The sequence below is a fragment of the Xenopus laevis genome, chromosome 9_10S (genome assembly GCF_017654675.1).
Source record: "Xenopus laevis strain J_2021 chromosome 9_10S, Xenopus_laevis_v10.1, whole genome shotgun sequence".
NCBI lineage: Eukaryota > Metazoa > Chordata > Amphibia > Anura > Pipidae > Xenopus > Xenopus laevis.
Genome location: NC_054388.1, coordinates 969,112 through 986,161, shown reverse-complemented (window position 1 = coordinate 986,161; position 17,050 = coordinate 969,112). Strand labels below are relative to the sequence as shown.

General features: G+C 42.1%; 1 pseudogene; it reads right to left on the bottom strand.

Annotated features, from left to right (window-relative positions):
• Positions 1 to 12,514: 12,514 nt before the first annotated feature.
• On the bottom strand, positions 12,515 to 16,705 carry LOC108702470 (annotated as a pseudogene).
• Positions 16,706 to 17,050: the final 345 nt, after the last annotated feature.

The following is a 17,050-nucleotide window of genomic DNA, read 5'->3' as shown; positions in this document are numbered from 1 at the left end:
ATTGTTCTGGGTGTAAATTGCCTGTTTTGGGGGGTAAGGGGGCTCCACAGCCTCATGTGCACAAAGTACTTGCAGATCTGAGCCTGTATGAGTAGAGTAGAGTGTACAGGTGGGAACAGACAGGGTGCTGGGTGTGCCTCAGGAATGCAGCTGTTCTGCTCAGACAGGCACCGACAACAGCACCCTGTCATTATCATGTCTGACATACTATACTGACACCCTCGCCCGAGGGAGAAAGGAGGGAATGAAGTTGGGCAGGTTCCAGCCTGAATACAGCTCATCTTATGTTCCATACTTAACGTCTAAATGCCTTGTTTAAATGGTAGATGCATAAAGGGGGTCTTCATTAAAATAATAAGCCATAGAAAAAGCACCTGAATGTACACACAGAGATATTAATTCTGCTGCATTGTTTTACATTTATAAGCAGAATTAAACAAACCCAAGTGCCGTCCAACATCACAACCAATCAGAATTTAGCTTTGATCAGTCTTTAATCAGTCTAGTCCAGTGAGAGTAATAATAGCATGTGTCCAATTGGTTATTTCATTGGTTTCAGTGTCTCTTGCTGAGAGGTTCCATTGTTTATAGCAGGGGTCACCAAGCTTTTTTTACCCATGAGCTACAATTAGATGTAAAGAAAGTTGGAGAGCAACATAATCATGCAAAAAGTTGCAAAATATGGGATGTGATTGGCAATTAGTGGCCCCTATGAGGACTGGCAACCTACATTGAGGCTCTGTTTGGCAGTACACCTGGTTTTTATACAACAAAAACTTGCCTCCAAGCCTGGAATTCAAAAATAATCACCTGCTTTGAGGCCACTGGGAGCAACATCCAAGGGGTTGGGGAGCAACATGTTACTCACAAGCTTCTGGTTGGGGATCACTGATTTATAGCTTTGATTGTGGCAAGTTAAAGAAACCACTTGCATTAGGGGGTATTCAAAGGTTTCCAGACACTGTAGCCACAAAAATCTGAATTACAGCCCAGAGGTCCCAATTGCACCCTAAAAAACAAACATGCAGAAGGGAAAGTGGTAGCCTTCAGATATCCTCAGACTGAATGTGTTATCTCGAAAACCTGTAAAGCCAACTCTAAACACACGAGTGGTGACTAGTGGACCTTGGGTAAAAATTCCGATTTCAGCAGAAATTTGCACAAGTAGCTCATAGTTAATTAGGGGTTCATAGAGACCTGCTCAGCCAAAAGCCTCAAACTGCAAAGAAACCAAAGTGTTTATACATGAACGAACCAATGAACCTCCGTTTTGACAATACGAAGACCCAACTGAAACTAACCTCCAAGTGGAAAATGTATTTACACAGCTTAGACAAGGATGATAGAGAGAATATTAATATATTCCTTTATGATAGAGAGAATATTAATATATTCCTTTATTATAGAGAGAATATTAATATATTCCTTTATTATAGAGAGAATATTAATATATTCCTTTATGGTTCCAAGGATGAATAAATTCTTTGTGATCTAGCCTTAACAATTTAACAATTCAACCAACTAACTAACCATCAATTTCCTTCGCATTTTCTTCTAGAAACATGATTCTACTCTTCAAAGTCAATAAATGTTTATTGTAGCCCTAATTTCATGAAGACGACCCTCCATATATTGTTTCGTATACTAAACATTCAACTTTGGACGTACAGTAACATTTCAATAGTAGATACTATATGGATTTTCTTTTATTCTGGCAGGATTGCTACATTTACTGTTATTGCTGTTATTGTTCTTGATTATAAATATCACTATATTTATCGCGAATTAATTTAAATGAAAAAATGAAACCAAAGTGTTCAGAGAATTGGTGGCATTACTTTTTTGAAGTTAGATTCCTTTTAATTGCAGGACACTAATTAGCAGGGATTTAATGGTGTGGAAATCATTGTCATTCTCCTTTCTCATCAGTGTGAGAGTTACTATTGGCACAATCCTAGCCCAGTACAATATGGCGGCTCCTTCTTCATCACAAGAACATGATTGGCCCTCGGGGCTCCATTCATTCCATAAACAAAAAGTGTTGTTTGTCAGGGCAAACTTGTCCTTTAAGAAGGAGAGATAAATAGGACGAGCTACAGTCAGGCAAACAGAAACAAGACCTACCTACACCCAGTCTTGGGTCTCCATGCATTCTCTTACGTTATACACCAACAATATATAAAGATAAAACTCAACTGAAATGTCCTTGATAAAGTCTCTAGTATATGAGTGTGACCATCCCACCTACTAGACCTGATACAACATGAATGATTAATTCAATGTAATAATGAGTCCACATTAGTGGGGGACACAAGGCAAACACTCAACTACATGGAAAGGGACAGTAAAATGGAGACGTTTAGAAATGTGTTTTCTGTTATTTCAGTGCAGAACAAGTAGAAACATTGGTCTCTGTTGTTACATTTTTGGGGAAGTGCATACGAAGAATGATTCACCTTTCGCTTTTATTGAAATGTTTTTTTTGGCAGAACCTGGGGGATTTGTTGGCCCCCAACACAATGACACACACATGCTTCATGCTGAGGGCACAACCTGCTCCAAAATAAAGAATGCTGAGGTGGCTAATCTGCTGCAGACAAAGGTGTGGGAGAGGCGAGGCTCAACCTGCACAGAGTGGTCACACCTGAAGCTCCTGAGTCACACACCTTGGCAAGCAGAGGCCGCAGCGCTGGTGTTTATGGGTAGTCGGGCAAACATGGAACCCAGTAGAGACGGATAGTAACTGTTATAGTGTGAGTGTAATAGTCTTGACCACTTCACTGCCCTTAATGTACCTGCAGTTGTCTCTGGGAGTGGTGCTCAGTACTGCTATATCTCTGCCACTCCTGCAATTGTCACCAGTTGGTCAATGAGTGAGCAGACTGCTGATGAGACCCTTTCAGAGGGGTTTGCCCCAAAGCACCCTGGGAGCAGTTGTAAATTCGATAAATAAAAATTATCCTTTTTGCCCTTAAGTCCCCTAATCATTTACACTACATCGTTATAAGACACAACAGGACGTGCGTGTTCCTAAGAAGAAAACACATTTGTAAAATATATAAGAATATTAAACATGGTTCAAATATAAAGGTACGACGGCCTCTATCATATAAAAGTACAACAGCCTCTATAATATAAATATACAGCAGCCTCTATAATATAAAGGTACAGCTGCCTCTATAATATAAAGGTACAACAGCCTCTATAATATAAAGGTACAGCAGCCTCTACAATATAAAGGTACAGCAGCCTCTATAATATAAAGGTACAGCCGCCTCTATAATATAAAGGTACAGCCGCCTCTATAATATAAAGGTACAGCAGCCTCTATAATATAAAGGTACAGCTGCCTCTATAATATAAAGGTACAACAGCCTCTATAATATAAAGGTACAGCAGCCTCTATAATATAAAGGTACAGCAGCCTCTATAATATAAAGGTACAGCTGCCTCTATAATATAAAGGTACAACAGCCTCTATAATATAAAGGTACAGCAGCCTCTACAATATAAAGGTACAGCCGCCTCTATAATATAAAGGTACAGCCGCCTCTTTAATATAAAGGTACAGCCGCCTCTACAATATAAAGGTACAGCCGCCTCTATAATATAAAGGTACAGCCGCCTCTATAATATAAAGGTACAGCCGCCTCTATAATATAAAGGTACAGCCGCCTCTATAATATAAAGGTACAGCAGCCTCTATAATATAAAGGTACAACAGCCTCTATAATATAAAGGTACAACAGCCTCTATAATATAAAGGTACAACAGCCTCTATAATATAAAGGTACAGCCGCCTCTATAATATAAAGGTACAGCCGCCTCTATAATATAAAGGTACAGCCGCCTCTATAATATAAAGGTACAGCCGCCTCTATAATATAAAGGTACAGCAGCCTCTATAATATAAAGGTACAACAGCCTCTATAATATAAAGGTACAGCCGCCTCTATAATATAAAGGTACAGCAGCCTCTATAATATAAAGGAACAGCTGCCTCTATAATATAAAGGTACAACAGCCTCTATAATATAAAGGTACAGCAGCCTCTACAATATAAAGGTACAGCCGCCTCTATAATATAAAGGTACAGCCGCCTCTTTAATATAAAGGTACAGCCGCCTCTACAATATAAAGGTACAGCCGCCTCTATAATATAAAGGTACAGCCGCCTCTATAATATAAAGGTACAGCCGCCTCTATAATATAAAGGTACAGCCGCCTCTATAATATAAAGGTACAGCAGCCTCTATAATATAAAGGTACAACAGCCTCTATAATATAAAGGTACAACAGCCTCTATAATATAAAGGTACAACAGCCTCTATAATATAAAGGTACAGCCGCCTCTATAATATAAAGGTACAGCCGCCTCTATAATATAAAGGTACAGCCGCCTCTATAATATAAAGGTACAGCCGCCTCTATAATATAAAGGTACAGCAGCCTCTATAATATAAAGGTACAACAGCCTCTATAATATAAAGGTACAGCCGCCTCTATAATATAAAGGTACAGCCGCCTCTATAATATAAAGGTACAGCCGCCTCTATAATATAAAGGTACAGCCGCCTCTATACTATAAAGGTACAGCCGCCTCTATAATATAAAGGTACAGCCGTCTCTATAATATAAAGGTACAGCCGCCTCTATAATATAAAGGTACAGCAGCCTCTATAATATAAAGGTACAACAGCCTCTATAATATAAAGGTACAGCAGCCTCTATAATATAAAGGTACAACAGCCTCTATAATATAAAGGTACAGCCGCCTCTATAATATAAAGGTACAGCCGCCTCTATAATATAAAGGTACAGCCGCCTCTATAATATAAAGGTTCAGCAGCCTCTATAATATAAAGGTACAGCCGCCTCTATAATATAAAGGTACAGCCGCCTCTATAATATAAAGGTACAGCCGCCTCTATAATATAAAGGTACAGCCGCCTCTATAATATAAAGGTACAGCCGCCTCTATAATATAAAGGTACAGCCGCCTCTATAATATAAAGGTACAGCCGCCTCTATAATATAAAGGTACAGCCGCCTCTATAATATAAAGGTACAGCAGCCTCTATAATATAAAGGTACAGCCGCCTCTATAATATAAAGGTACAGCAGCCTCTATAATATAAAGGTACAGCCGACTCTATACAGGACATTTCTAATATCATGGGATTTAACAGAATGATTGTATCTGGTTTGAATGAATGGTGAGACATGAGACGATCACTACGAGATGATTAGGATGGATTTGATTCATCAATAATATAAGTATCCCAGTCAAGTTCAGGCCCAGGAGGGTCCCCTGAAGACCCCCAGGCCAGTCCCCGGGTGATAACTGAAATGAGATGAAATGAGATGACCCCACGGGCAGTTCTTGTACAGGAGAAGCAACACTTGTCAGTTCAATATGAGCCATTGGATTGGGAGAGTAACAAACACACAAAGCCACAGAGATGCACATTTGTATGTATTTGTGCATAAAGACTGGTGTGTATATATATAAATATACAGATATATTGTCACTATGAAATTCCCAATGTTTGGCTCCAGAACTGTGAATAAATCCCCCACTGGGATGGAAGTGTTTTGCTTGGGAACACAAAGCTGCTTTCTGACATTCCTCCAAGCCTTGCCCTTGGGCCCAATGCCCGGCATGTAGAGATGTGTCCAACACACACACACACACACAGACACACAGACACACACAGACACACACACAGACACACACACACAGACACACACAGACACACACACACACACACACACAGTCACACACACACAGTCACACACACACAGTCACACACACACAGACAGACACACACAGACACACACACACACACACACACACATACACACACAGACACACACACACACACACAGTCACACACACACACACACACACACACACACACACACAGACAGACACACACAGACACACACAGACACACACACACACACACACACACAGACACACACACACAGACACACACGCACGCACACACACACACAGACAGACACACACAGACACACACAGACACACACACACACACACACACACACACACACACACATACACACACAGACACACATACACACACACAGTCACACACACACACACACACAGACACACACACACACACACACACACACACATACACACACAGACACAGACACACACACAGACACACACACACACACACACACACACACACAGACACACACACACACAGACACACACAGACACACACACACATACACAACGACACACCCAGCGATTCTGGCACATTCCTGTTCTGCAACTTTCTGGAACATTCTAAGCCCGTGAGCAGCAGCAGCAGCAGCAGTTTTCTCTATTTCTGTACAGACTCCCCATCAGCTGCTCGTTTATTCCACGTCTCTCTCTGCGGCACCTTTACTGTATATGAACAGCCAATACCCGGGAGTCTCTCTAATAACATATTCATGTAAGATTTCTAATTAATCCCCATTATGTCCCTTTATATAACCCCAGTTCCATGTGTTCTGCTGTAAATTAGTCACATTGCTTAATAAAAGGAGCTAATTAATGGCAGATAATAAATCATTTGATCTGTAGTCTTCCACTCACCCCTTTAATTCTAATGAAGGGACTGCGGTGATCACCCCCCCCCTTGTGTCGTTGCCCTCAAGTCTCCAGTCTGCCCATTTATATTTATATTCATGTAGTTATTGGTGCACACTGAGATATGGAAGAGATGGGGCATTTGCTGACATTCTTATGGCCCCAGATAAAGAGCAGCAGTTACACCTTGTGCTTCTACAATTATTCTATATGTGACTTTGGTTAGAGACATGGACTTATGGTCTATAATAACGTTGTGTAACTGACCCACGGACTGGATTTGACCCTCCAATAGGAGATTTTATGGCCCCTGGACAGTTCGGGAGCTCCACATAAACATCATTTAGCTCTAATCTGCCCCCTAAACATGTAATCCACAGAATAATTACCCCACTATATGGAAATAGTTGGCCAGTACTGGGCAACCTGGTGGCTCATTAGGGGGCACTTGTACCACTGGATCCTGAGTCTGGTCCCTGCCTTTAACATTCTTTAAAGGGATACTGTCATGGGAAAAAAAAATTCAAAATGAATCAGTTAATAGTGCTGCTCCAGCAGAATTCTGCACTGAAATCCATTTCTCAAAAGAGCAAACAGTTTTTTTTTATATTCAATTTTGAAATCTGACATGGGACTAGACATATTGTCAATTTCCCAGCTGCCCCAAGTCATGTGACTTGTGCTCTGATAAAATTCAATCACTCTTTACTGCTGTACTGCAAGTTGGAGTGATATCACCTCCTCCCTTTTACCCCCCCAGCAGCCAAACAAAAGAACAATGGGAAGGTAACCAGATAGCAGCTCCCTAACACAAGATAACAGCTGCCTGGTAGATCTAAGAACAGCACTCAATAGTAAAATCCAGGTCCCACTGAGACACATTCAGTTACATTGAGTAGGGGAAACAACAGGCTGCCAGAAAGCATTTCTCTCCTAAAGTGCAGGCACAAGTCACATGACCAGGGGCAGCTGGGAAACTGACAATATGTCTAGCCCCATGTCAGATTTCAAAATTGAATATAAATTAAATCTGTTTGCTCTTTTGAGAAATGGATTTCAGTGCAGAATTCTACTGGAGCAGCACTATTAACTGATGTGTTTTGAAAAAAACATGTTTTCCGATGACAGGATCCCTTTAAAGAGACGGGAGCAGTTTTCCCATGTGAAGCATTAGTAATGGTGCCGGGTGTGTCAGTGTGACTTATTACACCAATGCCTTATTGTGCTTGTGCAAGGGTTTTACCTTATATTATTAACTACATTATATTCACTTAACCCCATGTACTGCTACTACTGTAGTTCAGCAAAAGCTGGAGCCCCCATGGGGGGTACACATGAATGTGACTATGGTGCATGGATATAAAGATCTTTTACAGACTTGAGCTGGCCATACACTATAAGATCCGCTCATTTGGCAACATCCCCAAACAAGCAGATCTTTCCCCGAAATGCCCACCAACGCCAGGGCTATATTGGGTTAATCTGAACGTCCGGCCCTAGGGCCGAATGATCGGGTTACAACAAGGAGCCATGGGCTCAGACAGGTTGATCGCCTGAAAAATTGAACTTTCCCGATCGATTTCGTGGCCAGATATCGATCGGCAAGACCCGTCGGAAGCTCCCATACACAGGCCCGATATTGGCAGCTTTAATCTGCCCGTGTATGGCCACCATTATAGTATCAACTCAAAGTGAGCTGCACAGACATTTGGCCCCACCAGGAGCAGAGGAGAGAGCCTGGAGGGAGAGGTGTATGTAGAGTAATGGCCAACAGGTTCAGACACAATGCAAAGCCTTAAAGCTGCACAATATGGTCTGGGCATGAGGAAAAAGCTCATTTATGGTCTATGAGGTGCCATAGCTGCTTCCAATTAGCACCTTCCATCGCTTGCTCCTAATATATAATAAAGCCCATTTTTGCCTCAAGCCTCTAGACATTTGTGCCAACTAATATTCAGTCATGACCCTCAGAGGTTCCACTGAACTTAGTCCTATTATGGCAAGGGCCCAGCACACACACATCAATGGTACAAGGACAGGGATTGTTTGAGGTGCCATGTGTCCCTGCCTCTGTAGGTCATTTTTAGGGTATAAAAAGGCAAAAGGTTCTCCGGGTCTGAGACTATGAATGTGCATTTGGCACAACAGAAGTGGCACAGAGATGGCATCGCAAATGCAGGTGCAGAAACGATGGAAACCATCTGAAGCCACTCACGTTGTTGATGGTTGTCCTGGGACAGACTCTTTCTGTAGCACTTTTAATATTTGTGCCTTTGTCTCTGACTCCGTTCATCTTGTCTGGCTATTGAGTTATTTCTCCTTATGAGCAGCAGCCACAGGGCAAGGACACTCATCAGCCTGACAGAATTATTAGTGGCCGGACACAGACCCAGTTGTGATGAAACAGGCCCGGACAGGTAAGGAACCAGCTGTTTGGGATCATTAGCAGATGCTTCTCAACTAACAACATATTTGTGCAGAAAGCTCCTAGGGCTGAAATGTGAGGAATGTGACCCGGCAGGCCTGGCAGGTAACAGAAACTTCACACAAAAACATTTCATTGGCCGTATTTAGAGACTTATTATTATTATTATTATACACAACTGATCTCCACTGACCTTTCCTAGAGACACAATAGCTTTCCCATTACTGGTTATGGCAGTTGTCCCTGAGAGAGCAAAATATCAACCATGTCAATGACGTTGTCTACAATACAAAGAGCATTATATGATCTTTCCTCTGTGCTGCACAGTGAGCTGATACGACTCATGAAGAAATGTACACCGAGGCCTTGTGTTTGTGGCACAGGCTCAATGACATTGTGTCTCCCCCCTGATAAACCCCTAACAAAGGGAACAGCAGCCTAATCCCAGGAACAACCTGTTGAGACATGAGTCGGCCAAGCACAAAGGGTTTCATGGCCAATTTCACTGGGGATTATATTCCCAGATTGATTACCCGCACTCGGCAGAATCTGTGTTGAGCTTGGGTGGGTTTCCTCTTCTCTACAGCACTTAAATCATTAGAAATCAGTTCAATCAGTTTTTTGGTTGAATTGAGAGTGGGTGGGTGTAAATATAAACACAGATATGGAAGCCATTAGGTGAGACCCTCGGGTGCCGCTCATGAAGGAATATGAAGTCTAAGTGCATTTATGGTGCAATAACGATATATATATTTGTTGATGACAAAGGGAAGAGAGCAGAGTTATAACTGGAGTTTTGGGGACCCCCCTTCCAACTCTCTGAAAGACTTGATCCTTCCAAACCAGCTCCCTCGCACTTCTCATTGGACTGATTGTAGGTGAGACAGGGTAAGACTCGGGCCTTAAAGGGATCCTGTCATGGGAAAAAAAATTTTTTCAAAATGAATCAGTTAATAGTGCTGCTCCAGCAGAATTCTCCACTGAAATCCATTTCTCAAAAGAGCAAACAGATTTTTTTATTTTCAATTTTGAAATCTGACATGGGGCTAGACAAATTGTCAATTTCCCAGCTGCCCCAAGTCATGTGACTTGTGCTCTGATAAACTTCAATCACTCTTTACTGCTGTACTGCAAGTTGGACTGATATCACCCCCTCCCTTTTCCCCCCCAGCAGCCAAACAACAGAACAATGGGAAGGTAACCAGATAGCAGCTCCCTAACACAAGATAACAGCTGCCTGGTAGATCTAAGAACAACACTCAATAGTAAAATCCAGGTCCCACTGAGACACATTCAGTTACATTGAGAAAACTAGCAGCCTGCCAGAAAGCATTTCTCTCCTAAAGTGCAGGCACAAGTCACATGACTGGGGGCAGCTGGGAAATTGACAATATGTCTAGCCCCATGTCAGATTTCAAAATTGAATATAAAAAAATCTGTTTGCTCTTTTGAGAAATGGATTTCAGTGCGAAATTCTGCTGGATCAGCCCTATTAACTAATGTGTTTTGAAAAAAACATGTTTTCCGATGACAGGATCCCTTTAATAACAGAGAGGTCACACAGTATCGGCCCAATAGGTTGGATATCTAGTGGCCAGACTGGCATTACAGGTAAAGATGAGGGTCCAGTTGGCCCAAGTCAGCAGAGCACAGAATGGCCTGAATCACCCCCTGACATTAGACTGTAAGCTCCACTGCTACAGGGATTAATGACAGATTAAAAAAGATACTCCCCGTTGAAAGTCATTCACAAGTAGTGCACAAACCCTGATCCACGGTGGCTGTTTGTAAAGCCGTCCTTATTTCTCTCATGTGAAATCTCACATTTAACTCACTGTCTATTGTTATAGTGTTAGAGCGCCCTCTGGTGTCAGTACAATTCCTAATATAATCATTTATAGTGTAAAATCCCTTATTCCTTGCAGGGGAATCATATTATTCAATGGCTTATTCTAAACAACTTTTCAGTTGGTCTGCATTTTTTTTCTTTTATGTCGTTTTTGAATTATTTGCTTTCTTCTTCGGGCCTCCAGCGGCTTGTCATCAAAAATGGATACAAATAAAAGACCAAACGGTTACGTTTTCCAAAAGTTTTTTACAATTAGTAATGGGACGGCCTTGCTTGTGAAAGCCTACATATTATTTTTATCCTTTATTTATATTGTGCCGACATATTCTGCCGAGCATTAAAGATTATACATCTGTCCTTGCTGAGCTTACAATCTAATGACCCTGTCACATTCCCGTCAGTCCCTGCCCCAGTGAGTTTACAATCTAAGGTCCCTATCACATTCCCATCAGTCCCTGCCCCAGTGAGCTTACACTCTAAGGTCCCGATTCCATTCCCATCAGTCCCTGTCCCAGTGAGCTTACAATCTAAGGTCCCTATCACATTCCCATCAGTCCCAGTGAGCTTACAATCTAAGGTCCCTATCACATTCCCATCAGTCCCAGTGAGTTTACAATCTAAGGTCCCGATTCCATTCCCATCAGTCCCTGTCCCAGTGAGCTTACAATCTAAGGTCCCTATCACATTCCCATCAGTCCCTGTCCCAGTGAGTTTCCAATCTATGGCCCAATCATATTCCCATCAGTCCCTGTCCCAGTGAGCTTACAATCTAAGGTCCCTATCACACTCCCATCAGTCCCTGTCCCAGTGAGTTTACAATCTAAGGTCCCTATCACATTCCCATCAATCCCTGTCCCAGTGATCTTACAATCTAAGGTCCCTATCACATTCCCATCAGTCCCTGTCCCAGTGAGTTTACAATCTGTGGCCCGATCATATTCCCATCAGTCCCTGTCCCAGTGAGTTTACAATCTAAGGTCTCTATCACATTCCCATCAGTCCCTGTCCCAGTGAGTTTACAATCTATGGCCCGATCATATTCCCATCAGTCCCTGTCCCAGTGAGCTTACAATCTAAGGTCCCTATCACATTCCCATCAGTCCCTGTCCCAGTGAGCTTACAATCTTAGGTCCCTATCACATTCCCACACACTGAGGTGAGTTTCATCAGGAGCTAACTAGTCTGTATTTTTTTTAGAAGCCCACCTAGACATGGGAGAACATCCAGACTCTTGGCCACATTTTAGCTGGTGAACTACACTTATAGATTGCTGAACTGCAATGCTCTGCTGCCCCCTGCTGGATCATGTGGAATCTTTGTGCGACATTGATGGGAGGAAACCAAACAAAGCGTCATGAGGTCCTGTAGAACCAAACAAGTAGGGCTTTTTGCCCACAGGGGGACCCAATTATTACCTTGGACCCCTGACTGGTAGGCGCTTCCAACAAGTAGTATGGGGCCACAATGAAGCACAAATTCCCCATGTGTGTATTACTGTGCCCTTCACTCATTCATTATTCCCTTCACTCCACTTACCCAAGAACCCTCATTATTATTGTAATGTCTCCACTTTACTATTAAGTCTATGGGAACCCTCAAGTGTTCAGACAAGCAAGAAAATCCAAGCAGATAAAGTGAGAAAAAATGGAATTAATCCATGAATAAATGTTCCCATGGGGGTTAATTGTAGGACAAGAAAATCAGGGTCCAGACTGGATTCATGAAATGTAATGTGCTGGCGACATCTACTGGAAAGTTTAGTTATTGCTACGTAAGAAATATGTTACTTTTGGTCAATATTTCCTATTTAACATCTCACTGATTTGTTTGGAGTTAAATAGAGTTTTCTGCGGAGAGGCAACAATTGCACCATAGTGTAACCATTGGATTTCTTGTATTTATCTTGCAAAAACCTTCATGTACACTGAGAAATATTTTAAAGAAACAAATGAAATGAAATCACAGGACTGAACTGCAGATATTTGAGTGTTATGTGTTACATCACTATAGCCCAAATAGAATGTGCTTGTGTCATCTAGTGGAGTTTATTTGGAATAAACATTTGGTTGGTTTCTTTATATCACAAGTTATAAATGACTCCTCAGATCCCGGAATTGAAGCAAAAAAAAAAAAATATGGATTCCAATTCCTCCAATGACAGGAGAGATTCATTTTGGGTTGGTGAACATTAAATAAACGGATCACGGCTCACGGGGGTTGTTAATTATAAACATGGGCTTGTTAATGGTTTCGGATATATTGTGCAAAAGCCCTAAGGAGCTGGCGAGCTTTAAAGATGATACAAAGCTTTGATCTGAGACATTCGTTTCCTTTCAAATGCTAATGAATAGAATTACTCTGTATTTGCCGGGTTATGGCAGTGAATAAACATTAGCCTTGTGTATAACATATTCATCCCCAAGAGCGCCGATTCCAGCAAGGAGACAATTAGCAGGTTGTATAGTAACAAAACTCCAACGCAAGTTGCTCAGTGTGACTTTTCTAATAAACGTTACAATAAAATATGTACATGAGAAACTCCATTCAGTAGAGGCTCTAACTGGCTAAGAAAGCAACTCTCTTGGCAACATTATCAGCGCCATATTTTTGGATCAGCCTTTTCTGAGTCTCTGCATCAGCTTTCTGCAATTCCAGGTCATCCTTCCTCATCCATATGGGAAAACCATCAGGCCGAGATCCAGTCCGGAGGAAATGCCTTGTGGCCGACAGTTCGCCGTTATTTTTGAGTAGAGCTTGAGTGACATCACGCAGGCGGAGTTTGAACTCTGACATCATGCCAAGCAAAGCTTCTTGAAGACCTTCACTCTCAGAATCATCTGGACTTGAAGAAACTTCATCCACTTGGGACTGAGTGTCAGAGCCGGGGGGATCCTCACCCATCACAAACTCTCTAAGACTGAAGCTCCTTGTGGGCACCTCTGGGGTATCCTCCACCTGTAACATAGAAAATATTGTACTAATGAATATAGAGGTGGCCTTACATTGTAGTCATTTGCAAAAAATTTGAGGTTTAGTTAAAGTTCAAGGAAAAAGCCTATGATTATGGATAGGGTTGCACCGAATGCACTATTTTGGATTAGGCCGAAACCCTGAATTCATCGTGAAAGATTCGGCCGAATACTGAACTGAATCCTAATTTGCATAAGTAAATTAGAGGTGGGAAGGGGGAAACTTTTTTACTTCCTTGTTTTGTGACAAAGTCATGTGATTTCCCTCCCCGCCCCTAAATTGCATATGCAAATTAGGATTCGGATTTAGTTTGGCCCGGGCAGAAGGATTTGGGCGAATTCGGATACTGCTGAAAACGGCCGATTCCCGAACCGGTTTGGTGTATCCCTAATTATAGGCATGGGGCACACGTTAGGCCTGGTGTCCTGAGCTTAATACTAAAGTATACTGTTGTCTTACTATAGAGTGCTCCTTTAATGGAGAACTAAACCCCCCCGAGATATACACTAATAGCCCTCTCAACTGCCCCCTCTGATCTGCTTCTTGCGCTCAGGAATCCCAATAGGAGGGCTAATATAAGTAATACACTGTGTGGGACAGAGAGGTAAAGGGGGCAGATGGAGAGCAGTTGAAGGGGGGTTTATTCTCCATTAAGGTGGCCATACATGAGCACATTTAAGCATCTGATTGGATCATTTAGACCAGGGATCCCCAACCTTTACAACCCGTGAGCAACATTCAGAAGTAAAAGGAGTTGAGGAGCAACACTAGCATGAAATATGTTCTTGGGGTGCCAAATAAGTGCTGTGATTAGCTCAGATTAGCTGATATCGCTGGATATATCGGGGGGAAGACCCACTTGTTTGTTAGACCTCTCCGAACGAGCGGATCTTATAGTGTACGGCCACTTTCAAACCAAGAAATATGTAATCGCTGTACATTGGTCAGTAATTAATGTCCATTGGTCAATAATTAATGTAAATTGGTCAGTAATTCATGTCAATTGGTGAGTAATTGCTAGTGATGAGTTTCATACCTCAAATTCCATGTTGGAATGAAAATATGAGTAAATCTGGCCCGTCTTCCTGATTGGCTTTCGCTGCTCCAATCACAACTTCTTTCCTCTTTATCTCACTGGATTTCTTTTGCCCTGAAAATCAGATCCGGGTGACGTGAGCCAAGCGGAGCTTCAGCAGCTAAAGGGTTCATGAATATTCTGTTTATTAAACACACAGGAGACTTTCACCCATTCACCCGGGTTTGATTGGATCCAGTCCAGGCATTTTCATGGGAAACCTGCCGGTTGGGAGTTATTACTGGAAAACATTATATTTAGGGATAGATTTAGGTCAAATATTTACCTACTTCCCCTGTGCTGAAGTCTTTAGAGATTGAACACTTGCTGCCGCCATTTAGACTATTTATTTTAAAGTATTTACATTTATTCTTCTGCAACTCTCAGGCTTGAAAATGCAATGGCTATCAGGTTGCTACGGCTTAATAAGCCTAGCAACCAGTCAATTAGAAAGGAAGGTCTGTAGGTGAAGGCCTGAGAATGGGAGGTCTCTAGTGCCCCTTTCAGCAGCGCCTGATTGTTCTGAACACACTTTTGTAGAAGACTCATCTGTGCTTCATTTGTCACAGCTTTTCCCCCCAGAGAGGGATATTCCGAGACAATTTGCAATTGGTTTTATTGTGGTTTTTGAGCTATTGGGCTCTTTATTCAGCAGCTCTCCAGTTTGCAGTTTCTATAATCTGGTTGCTAGGGCTCTACCCTAGCAACCATGCACTAATTTGAATAAGAGACTGGAATATGAATAGGAGAGGCCTGAATAGAAAGATGAAAGATTTCAGCAAATAGCTGGTTGCTAAGGCCCAAATTCCCAGAGTAACCAGGCACTGATTTGAATAAGAGACAGGAATATGAATAGGAGAGGCCTGAATAGAAAGATGAAAGATTTCAGCAGGTATCTGGTTGCTAAGGTCCAAATTCCCCTAGCAACCATGCATTGATATGAATAATAGACTAAAATATGAATAGGAGAGGCCTGAAAAGAAAGATGAGGAATAAAAAGTAACAATAACAATACATTTGTAGCCTTACAGAGCATTTGTTTTTTACATGGGGTCAGTGACCCCCATTGAAAGCTGGAAAGAGTCAGAAGAAGAAAAAGGCAAATAGTTCAGAAACTATAAAAAGTAAACAAAGAAGACCAATGGGAAGGTTGCTTGGAATTGGCCATTGTACAAGGAAGTAACACAGAGACTAATAACAGAACAAGACAGTGACTGCTGAAGCCACTCTTTCCTTTTAGTTTAGAGCAGGAGGAGCTAATCAGGCTGAACCTTCCGGTTTGGGTGAAACCATTCACACTGGTGTGTGGGGGGGGGAGGCGTCTATATAAATAAGCAGCCAGTAGCAGGACTAGAGAAATATAGTTGTGCACACTGTGCCAGTCACATTTACTCTTACCAACAAACAGTCCGTTGTGGGATCATTTGCTCAGCAAATCCTTCAGGCTGCAGGGTAACGGCACCCTATTCTCCCCCCTAATAGGAAATAAACAGCGACTCGTCTGCGCTGCGGCAGGGGAATCCAATGTGGCCGCTCAGGTGTCAGTCACGTGGTTGCAGAAGTGGATTATGGGAGATGGAGTGGGCGGGGCTGGAGCCAGTGTTGAGTGTGAGGAGAAGCAGTTGTGTCAAATCACTTTCCTACACATACACATTTCTATAAAAGTTGTTTTATTGTCAAGACTCTTTGTAAAGGCACATATTTATTGTATGTTGAGAATCTGTTACTTGTTTGCCCCACATTCTCCTGTTTTAAGTGGAAATCAGAACCAGACATTTTTTACTTCATTGGCCACTAGGGTGGCCACCTGGCCACTGTTTTACAGGCCTGACCAGTAAAAATCCTGACTGATCCCAATGTTATTAATAGGGAAAAAAGTTAAATATATAGGAAGGCCAGTATTTTTTCCACAAAAGGTGGCAACCCTATTGGCCGTGTGTCTATTATATTGGCCATGATTCCCGTTCCTCTGCCCCAAACCCCCCACAATGTCACGTCACTCCCACCTACTGTTTTACCTCAGCTCCGTGTATATCAGTGCTGGGAGTAACCCCTATTGTCACACCGACACCCTAACCCTGAACCAAGGGACTTAAACTGAGGTATCACAGGACTCGGGGC